Genomic DNA, 8,413 nt, shown 5'->3' with positions numbered 1-8,413 from the left:
CAATGGAGAATCTACCACTCCCTTGGCCTGGATTGATATGAAAATAAATCTGCATGATGAGATTATTAACCTTACTGCGGCTATTCTTGCAGATCTGAGCCTTGCATTTGCTGTAGCCCTTGGTCTGGACTTCATATTATTCAGTGGACTGACCATCTCAATATCTGAACCATCCTATCGCCTGCGCTCTGACAATTCCTGGCCACATCCATTTCACTCTGAAAATGCACTGAGTTCAGGCTGGAGCCTGCTACACTATCCAGAGTCCCGGCTAGGTCAAGACAAAGGCGAAGAGAATGACAAAGACAGAGAAAATACAAAGAAAAGACAAAACCAAGTTCCAACAGTGAAGCCAGAGAACCCGGCTATTACACTGATTACGGCCGTACCCCCCCACCCCCCTATTCGAGAGCAAAAACAAACCTGATGCTGATTTCTACATCAAACAAGCAGTGGAAAAGGCATGTCTGTCAGATGATGAGAGGTGGCAGCTATCCCAGATGTTGGCGTTGAACGGTGAGGTCTGTACTCTTACATTCAGCCGTACAACAGTCTTCAAACACAAAATGTATACCCGGCATGAAGTCCCCATTAAGCAGCATCCCAACAGGTTGTCCACTGCCAAACTGGTGATTCTCAATGAATACCTCGAGAACATGTTGGCTAATGGAGTTGTGGAACCTTCCTTTTCCGGATGGGCTTCTCCGGTTGTCCTGATTCCAAAGAAAGATGGTGGATATCGATTCTGTGTAGATTACAGGAAGCCGAATGCCATAACAGAAAGCGATGCCTACCCTCTACCAAACATCAATGACATACTGGAATCTCTGTCAGGAGCAACAATCTTCAGTAATCTGGATCTGAACAGCGGATATTGGCAGGTGGCAATGGATCCCGCCAGTCAGGACAAGACTGCCTTCGTCACCCCTGCTGGTTTGTACTCCTTTAAAGTAATGCCTGTTGGTTTGAAGAATGCTCCAGCAACCTTCCAAAGGCTGATGGAGACTGTCCTGGGAGATCTGAGGGGAAAATGTTTTCTTGTGTATCTGGATGGCATCATGATCTACTCCTCTGTCACTGATAATCTGCAAGACATACAATCAGTCTCCAACAGACTAAAGGATGCAGGCTTGACCCTGAACTCGAAGAAATGTAATTTCTGCTTACCGGAGCTCAAGTTCCTTGGTCATGTGGTTAATGCAAAAGGTATCAATGCAGATCCAGCAAAAGTTGCAGGAGTTCCCAATTCCCACATCCCAGATGTGCCTGACTTTTCAAAGGTTGCCGAACCACTCAACCACCTTAAGGGGTGAAGTTCCAATGGACTCCTGCATGCCAGAGCGCAGTTGAAGCACTCATCACTCCTCCAGTGCTTGGAAACCTAACCTGAATTCTAATTTCATAGTGTACACGGATGCAAGTCAAACAGGACTCGGAGCAGTCTTGGCTCAACAAACAGGACCTGGAACAGAAGAAGTTCTTGCCTATGCAAATCACACCCTTAATTCCGCCGAGAGGTATTATTCAACGACTGAATGGGAGTGCCTCGCTGTGGTCTGGGCTTTGGAGAAATGGAGCTACTACATGGAGGCAAAGGTCTTCACTGTTGTTACAGACCACGCTGCTCTGCAGTGGGTTCTGGCATCAGGCAAGACCAGCAGCCGTCTTATTGCTGGTCTATCAGACTTCGACGTCATCATTGAGTATCGCAAAGGAAAACGGAATGTTGTACCGGATGCCCATTCTCAGATTACAGACACCGCCAACGTCTGTCCTCCATTGTGCAGCACTTACACTACCGCTAAGTGTATGGATGATTCTTTCCCTCTGGATGAGAGTTTGTGGAGAGCACAGCAGAATAATGCCGCCATCATTGCGATCCACAAGAGTCATAATTCAGGATAAAGTGTATCGAAAAACTCCAAGAGGAGATTGAAACCACAGCACCCATTACCACGTCTTCATCCCCTCTACATTGACTGATTAGATGATCCAAGCTTATCATGACTGGCCATCTTGGAGTCTTCAAGACCTACCAAAGATTAGAGGTGGTGGTGTACAGCAGTGTGAAGTCTGCCAGAAATACAAATCAGACATTGACCTGCCGGGAAACTGCAGCAGACCATGGTGAACCATCCCAATGGGGCCTTTTCCTCCCAGCCGGGGGACCCGGGATGAATTTGTATTGGTGTTAGTGGACTACTACACACATTGGGTGGAGTTGTTTCCCCTCCGCAAAGCCACTGCATCCACCATTGCTCTAATTCTGCGAAGGGAGGTCTTTACCAGATTCCAAATTCCAAACAAAATTCTCTCTGACTGAGGTCTGCAGTTCATATCAGGAATCTACAAAGAGCTCTGTACCTACTGGGGTGTAGTTGCCAAGCTGACCACAGCCTACCATCCTTAGACCAACCTGACCGAGAGGGTAAACCGCATCCTGAAGGGGATGATTTCTTCGTGGGGGATCAGCAGCTTCTGAGTTTCACTTTGCACTGAACTCTGGGGTCCAGGTGACTGTAGTGGGAAGACCACTAAAAGGTCAACCCCTGTGTTTTTTGGGCACCTCCCTGGAAGGGGAGGCCCCCTACCTCATTAATGTACATCTTTGGATATGGCGGCTATTGTATTGCAAAATATAATATCAATGGTTACAGGCCGGAAGGGCTCATTCCACTAGGCTACCTCTTTGGCACTGTTCTAAGGAATTTCCTAATGGGAGATTTGCATTTTGGCATGTGGGACCACCCCAGTTGCAGTGACCTTTTCACTGCCACACCGGCAGGCATGAGTCATGTCGGCAGTAACATTCCATGTGACTTTTGAGTCACGGTAATCTCCTCTTATGCACTCTGGACATGCTTTGGTAGTACCCAACTTGCTAACGATCATCAGGTCCTAATAGCCTGGTACACAGGGCTCTATTATCCCTCTAACCACTGACATCAATGCAATCAAAAATGACTTCAAACACTTATCAAAACAGTATCATGCTTTTAAAACTCACCTCACTGTGATGATCCATTTGAAGAAAGGAGTTCAACAGCAGGTTGAAACTGAGTGTGAAACATGGTCGTTGTGGATGTTGTTTCCAAGCCTAACAACGAAATGGACAGCACTTTCTAAGGTGATGATTCATTGAAAACACCAATAAGCACATTAGATCTTATGTTTTATGCATACTCATAGGCTTATGAGCCCAAGTCCAGAATGTCTATCCACGAGTCTGGGAGAGAACGTATAGCCCTAGGGGATGCTTTTGGTTCATTGATTGTGCAAGGGCGGCTTACAGGTAGCCTACAATTACAGCGAATTTGATTTTGAATAGCGTAGTAATAGGGCATTTTTTATATTTCCATAATTTTTTTTGGGGGTGACATTACCTTTAGCTATACAGAATATCTCACCACTGTGCGTCTCCATCTCCTCCTTGCTCTCCTTAATTCCTTTTTTGAGCGTGCAGAGGGGATGTCAACATGTTCCAGAACAGATTGGTTCTTGGTTCCCCATATTAAGCACTAGGTAGCTGCAGGAACAGGGTTGGAGAGCCCATGGCATACAGAGTTTGGGCAGAATATCACCCGTGTCGCAGCGAGAGCATGTTCCTCAAACAGCGGTCGATGCATGGAGTGAAAGTGTTCTTATATTCATTTCCCTGCGTCTCATATTCATTAAGCACATCTCCACTATAAAACCAAAGTAGCCTACCAGGCATCATTTAAAAAAGGGCTGGCGGGAAAGCATGCAGCCTCCATTCGCTATTAGAGTGCATGTGGATGACATGTATTAATGGGCCATTATAAATCTATTTTTTTTAAAGATTCAATTGAGAATAGTCTGACGGGTGAAAATATGATCACTTGATGAGAGGACAGCTGTGTAGCCTGAAGCAAGGAACAGCGCACAAGCATCCTCAAATCATCACTAGTTGCATCATATATGTTTCGATTTCTACGACATTAAGGTTCGTATCATTGACAACTAAAGTTGCCAAATAACTATACATCTAGGATATAGGACCCTGTTTCAAATGATCACTTTTACGCTCAACAAAGTCACTTCATATGCACACTCACGCCGGAATGGGAAAAATATCCTTTATTTTATTCAGCTAAGTTCAATTATATTATTGTTATTACAAAATCCTATAATATAAAAATAATGCCATGGGACTTAGTGCATTCGGAAAGTATTCAGACCCCTTGACTTTTTCAACATTTTGTTACGTTACAGCCTTTTTGATAAAGTACGACTGGAATTGATATATAAATGCCAGGAATATTTACATTTTGGAGAATCTTATAAAATGGGATAAAGTTATGTATAGTAACCCTAGGTGTAAAATAGTAAATAATGGCTACTTCTCAGAAAGTTTTAAACTGTCAAGAGGAGTAAAACAAGGTTGTCCAATATCGGCAAAAATAAAAATACAACTATCACATTACTGTGTAGTTTACCAATAAAATGGTCTGACGGTGATGTGGACATACTCGGTATACATATGGCGAAATAAAGAAATTCTCACTACAATACATTTTTAATTGAAAGATAGATAAGATCTTGCTACCATGAAAAGTAAAATCGCCTTCTATTTGTGGGGGGGGGGGGGGGGGGGTAATCAGATTAACTATTTTGTCATATCCCAGTTTACCTATTTGCTTATGGTCTTGCCTACACTTAACAACCTTTTTTTATTTATTATATGAGCAAAAAAATATACAATTTGATTTGGAATGGCAAGGCAGACAAAATTAAAAATGGGCCTATTTAAATAATGAATATGAATTTGGAGGGCAGAAATAATAAAACCGACCTCTCACTAAATGCGTCAGGTATACTTAAATCTGAATGGTTTTTCTAGCAGATTAGCAAAAATGTCTCACCCCATGTTCAAGAATGGCCTTTTTCCCTTTATTCAAATAAGATCAAATAATACAATAAATAGTGGTTAAACTCAAATACTTCTTATTTTTTTCCCAATAAGGAACTTGTGCAAAGCTGTCATCAAGGCAAAGGTGGCTATATTGAAGAATCTCAAATATATTTGTTTAACACTTTTTTGGTTACTACATGATTCCATATGAGGTATTTCATAATTTGATGTCTTCACTATTATTCTACAATGTAGAAAATAGTAAAAATAAATAAAAACCCTGGAATGAGTAGGTGTGTCCAAACTTTGACTGGTACTGTATATATTTGTGTGTATATACAGTTGATGTCGGAAGTTTACATACACTTAGGTTGGAGTTATTAAAGCTTGTTTTTCAACCACTCCACAAATTTCTTGTTAACAAACTATAGTTTTGGCAAGTCGGTTAGGACATCTACTTTGTGCATGACACAAGTAATTTTCCAACAATTGTTTACAGATTATTTCACTTATAATTCACTGTTTCACAATTCCAGTGGGTCAGAAGTTAACATACACTAAATTGATAGCCTTTTAAACAGCTTGGAAAATTCCCGAAAATGATGTAATGGCTTTAGAAGCTCCTGATAGGCTAATTGACATCATTTGAGTCAATTGGAGGTGTACCTGTGGATGTATTTCAAGGCCTACCTTCAAACTCAGTGCCTCTTTGCTTGACATCATGGGAAAATCAAAAGAAATAAGCCAAGAACTCAGAAATAAAATTGTAGACTTCCACAAGTCTGGTTCATCCTTGAGAGCAATTTCCAAACGCCTGAAGGTACCACGTTCATCTGTACAAACAATAGTACCCAAGTATAAACACCATGAGACCAAGCAGCCTTCATACCACTCAGGAAGGAGACGCGTTCTGTCTCCTAGAGATTAACGTACTTTGGTGCTAAAAGTGCAAATCAATCCCAGAACAGCAGCAAAGGACCTTGTGAAGATGCTGGAAGAAACGGGTACAAAAGTATCTATATCCACAGTAAAACGAGTCCTATGTCGCCATAAGCTGAAAGGCCGCTCAGCAAGGAAGAAGCCACTGCTCCTAAACCGCCATAGAAAAGCCAGACTATGGTTTGCAACTGCACATGGGGACAAAGATCGTACAATTTTGGAGAAATGTGCTCTGGTCTGATGAAACAAAAATAGAACTGTTTGGCCATAACGACCATCGTTATGTTTGGAGGAAAAAGGGGGAGGCTTGCAAGCCGAAGAACCCCATCCCAACCGTGAAGCACGGGGGTGGCAGCATCATGATGTGGGGGTGCTTTTCTGCAGGAGGGACTTGTGCACTTCACAAAATAGATGGCTTCATGAGGCAAGAAAATGATGTGGATATATTGAAGCAACATCTCAAGACATCAGTCAGGAAGTTAAAACTTGGTTGCAAATGAGTCTTCCAAATGGACAATGACCCCAAGCATACTTTCAAAGTTGTGGCAAAATGGCTTAAGGACAACGAAGTCAAGGTATTGGAGTGGCCATCACAAAGCCTTGACCTCAATCCTATAGAAAATCTGTGGGCAGAACTGAAAAAGTGTGTGTGAGCAAGGAGGCCTACAAACCTGACTCAGTTACACCAGCTCTGTCAGGAGGAATGGGCCAAAATTCACCCAACTTATTGTGGGAAGCTTGTGGAAGGCTACCCCAAACATTTGACCCAAGTTAAACAATTTAAAGCCAATGCTACCAAATACTAATTGAGTGTATGTAAACTTCTGACCCACTGGGAATGTGATGAAAGAAATAAAAGCTGAAATAAATCATTCTCTCTACTATTATTCTGACATTTCACATTCTTGAAATAAAGTGGTGATCCTAACTGACCTAAGACAGGGAATTTTTACTATGATTAAAATGTCAGGAATTGTGAAAAACTGATTTTAAATGTATTTGGCTAAGGTGTATGTAAACTTCCGACTTCAACTGTGAGTGTGTGTATGCATGTATGTATACACATACTAACGTTTGAAAGTTTGGGGTCACTTAGACATTTCCTTATTTTCTTTCAAAAACTAAATTTTTTGTCCATTACAATAACATCAAATTGATCAGAAATACAGGAAAGACATTGTTAATGTTGTAAATGACTATTGTAGCTGGAAACGGCTGATTTTTTATGGAATATCTACATAGGCGTACAGATTCCCATTATCAGCAACCATCACTCCTGTGTTCCAATGGCACATTGTGTTAGCTAATCCAAGTTTCAGTTCCCATTAGGAAGGATACCAGAGGGCATCCTCCTGGGCACTTTTGATGTGGAGAGCTTGTACACTAACATCCCACAGGAGGCTTGCAGGCGCTACAACACTTCCTTCAGCAGAGAGACTCTACCCGTGCTCCATCCAATGATTGCATCTTACAATTTACTAAACTGGTATTATCCCATAACTACTTTGTCTTTCAGTCAGACTTTTCCCTTCAAATTCGGGGTGTAGTCATGGGCTCCCCTTTCCCCCCCAACTATGCAAACCTGTATGTGGGACAATTTGAAGAAGCATTCCTTTATAAAACAGAGACACACCCCTTACTTTCTAAAATACTTCTATGGAAGAGATACATAGATGATGTCTTTGTGCTCTGGGAAGGAAGTCAGCAGGAACTAAATGAACTCCAAAAACTCTACTAAACAAGAGCTCTGAATATCTCAAATTCACCATGCAGACTGATGAGAGAAAAATAAACTAACTGGACTTATGGATTATCAAGGAGAATGATGCATTACACAGACAGACTTATACACAAAGCCCACAGAGCGCAATACCTTGCTATGTGCCGATAGTATGCATCCCCTTCCCCTCAAGAATGGCCTACAATATGGCCAGTTATGCAGGGCTAAACGAATCTGTGTCCACCAGTCAGATTTTGACAGCAATGCTAAAAAGAAATTCAAAATGAGAGGCTCCAAGGACAAAACTCTTGATGCTGCAATGATGAAAATATCTCAAAAACCAAGAGCGAAATTACTAAAAACTCAACTAAAGAAGAAAAACAACGCAACCGCAACCGTCTTTTGTACTAAGTAAACCAAGGGGTTCGGAGAAAATGAAAGCAATCTTGGAAAAGCACTGGCATATTCTGCAATCAGACAAAATGTAAATAAATAAATCACACATCTCTTCAAGGAACCCCCACTGGTGGTCTAGAAGCGTGGTCGCAATATTGGAGATAGTTTGGTGAGATCTGACATGACCCCTGAGCCCATTCAGACACTCTTGACACCCATCCAAAATGTTAACTACAAAAATGTGGCTCATGCACACAGTGCAATAGCACTATAAAAACGTATTTCTTCAGACACCCACATACAGGTCGAAAGATCCCTGTTAGGGGTATCATCTCATGCAAGACCAAGGGAGTAATCTATCTCATCACCTGTTCATGTGGAAAAGCCTACGTGGGACAAACGAAAAGACAGTTAAAACAACGCATAGCTGAGCACCGTAGCTCAATCAGGTGTAAGAACACTGACTCTCCAGTAGCAGCTCACTT

This window comes from Salvelinus namaycush, chromosome 40 (assembly GCF_016432855.1).
Source record: "Salvelinus namaycush isolate Seneca chromosome 40, SaNama_1.0, whole genome shotgun sequence".
Lineage (NCBI taxonomy): Eukaryota > Metazoa > Chordata > Actinopteri > Salmoniformes > Salmonidae > Salvelinus > Salvelinus namaycush.
The sequence above is the reverse complement of the archived record's forward strand: the minus strand, read 5'-3'. Positions refer to the sequence as shown.